The sequence below is a fragment of the Oryzias melastigma genome, linkage group LG12 (assembly GCF_002922805.2).
Source record: "Oryzias melastigma strain HK-1 linkage group LG12, ASM292280v2, whole genome shotgun sequence".
Classification (NCBI taxonomy): Eukaryota; Metazoa; Chordata; class Actinopteri; order Beloniformes; family Adrianichthyidae; genus Oryzias; species Oryzias melastigma.
Genome location: NC_050523.1, coordinates 9,541,790 through 9,544,385, shown reverse-complemented (window position 1 = coordinate 9,544,385; position 2,596 = coordinate 9,541,790).

Sequence of the window (2,596 nt, the reverse complement as noted above, 5' to 3'; positions counted from 1 at the left end):
TTTTTTAATTTTAGCTAGAAATTCCATAATCCTAATTAAATGACCAATGGGAATGCTTTTAAAATGGATCAAAAGACTTCAAATTCATTTTGAACAATAGTTTTTAGGATTTGTGAAATCTTTGAAAATTGTTTGCTGTTACTTCTACTAACCTTTTCATTTTTTTGTTTCTTTTTTGTATTATTTAACAATAATACATGAACTTTAGGGGGAAAAAAGGTATCAAAAACTGTATATTGTGATAAAATGACAAAAAATGACTTTTTACCAGCGTATTACTAATTAAGTTTAGTGGTAGTCTCTGTGATCCAACCAAAGTCTTTGCAGTGACCTCTCGTATACTTGAATAAAGGGACAACTTTTATTTTGTAAATTGTTTACTGCTGTGGTGGAATTAATCTTCATAAAGTAGATCTGGATTGTGCTCTATATGCTGCTGTGCGTGCTAACTTCATTAGCATAAAGAGATTCAGTAGAACAGCAGAGTTGTCTTTAATTACTACTTTGCAGACTTTTTTTCCCCTTAAACATACAGTGGCGGAGCAAGAACATTTCTCTTTGGGAGGGCGGACGACTTTGTAAGGGTGGCAAATGAGAACATAAGGTTTAGAGTGTCAATTCAAATAAAATGATCATATAGATATATATTTCAAACAGTTATAGTATTGTTATTATTATTTAAAACAGCAGTTCTTTCAGCTAAGGTGCTAATCCTTAAAGACCCACTCCAATGAAAGTTGTGTTTTAACATCTTTTTATAGCATTTTTCTCATAACGGAGGATGTACATAAAAGAATTTAAGATTACAACTGCATTTCTGAGTATTTCGTTATTCAAATTGTGTTTGATCAGGAGCAGCTGAGAAACCTGTAGTTGGAAAATGCTCAGGTTTGTGACTTAGCAACTGCAGTGGGCGGGACAAAGTCTCTCTTTTCCACTACAATTCTAAAGCATTGCAGACAAATAAATCTGTTTATTTTCCTTTTCTAAGCTGGTATTTGGCTCGAAATTGTACGCCTGGATAGTTCCTAATTTGCTTGCTGTCATTTTTTTTTTTTTTTTTTTTTTATTTTTGCCCGTTAATCTTATCTTGGGATTGTGTTGTGCTATTTAGCTAGCGGGAGAGAGCGAAGACAAAGAAAGGATTGTTGGGAAATTAGCAGAGGCTAACTTCTGCAAAAGTCCCACCCATAACTCAGAGGTAAATATCTAATGAGCTATTGCTGCTCTGCAGAAAATATGTCTTGAATAATGACACAGGTTTTTTGATTTTGACTATAAACTGCATAATCATATTCCACTCGAACTCTCTTATGGGGTCCAGATGACCCCACCCTTAAATGTATAAGTGCTGGCTGCTTTCTTCACTTTCACTTTACAAAGAACTTTGGTGGATTTATATTTTGCTGCTGCATCTATGCTCTTAAAATGCTGAACATCGATATTACAACAGACCCATTTTCTGTGGTTCACTGTTGCAGCCTCAGCTTTTCATGTTACTGTCAGGCTTTTGTCTTTAAAGTTTGTTGCTTATTCTGATACATCCCATAGTGTTAAAGTCGGCTTCTGATTGTTATTTTATATCGCTTCACTTTTAATTATTGACCTGCTTTGTCTTGTGGATTAATTGTACAAATGACTAGAAGTTGTTTCACTCTTTCAAATTCTCTTTGCACAACCTGACAAAACCTTTATAACTTATCATGATGAAGATTTAAAAAAAAAAATCACATTTGTCTCAGATTTGTCTTGTTTTTCTCAGATGTGTTTGGAAATGAGTGGATAGACTTTTGGTTCCAGTGAAACAGGTACTGGCCTTCATCCAGTCATCTGGGTGTCGAGGGTTATTGAGAATAATTACAGAAGCAGGGAGAAATGTGCTGACAAGCTTTATGTGTGAGATGATGCGCACAGATCTGCTCCAAAAAGAGATCTAATAAAATGTTTCTTCATGTCTGCTTTGCTCTGGTAATTACAGCTCTTGCATGACAAAGAATCTGATGCTGAAGGAAAACAAAATATGATAAGTGTGTCTTCTTTATATCAAATAAAAGCTGTTTTTGGCATAAACAGAAGAGTCTAAAGGGAAAAAAACATGTCTGGATTATTGAGCATCACAGATCTCTGCATACATCTTTTTTCATGTCATCCAATATTCTGACCATCTAACAAAATATTTGTACCTTTAATTTAAAAAAAAACATTTACCAGTTTCTAAAATGAACAGAAATTAAATTTAGACTATTCATTTGTTAGACTAGGAGGAGAAAAAAGCAGAGATGCGTTTCTTTTCCTCTAAAACCTTTTTCAAAGGAAACCAAAAATCTTGCTTGAAACCTAGGTATTAAGTGTTGAGTGTTCTTAATTGTGTAATTTTAAAGTGGAACCCCGAGGCTAACACACAAGAAACTCTTGTTTTAGTTTGTATAATAAAAGAGGAAACTAATTTGAATCATCAGGAAAACAGGTCGTTTTGTTTCTCCTTAACAACAGCAGCTGAAATGTTGCAAAAGTTTTAAGGTGCTTGAAATCTGCTATTTGTGTGTCAAAAAAACTGTTACAAAGAAGATTTCTTTGTTCCAACCTTTTTTTTTCA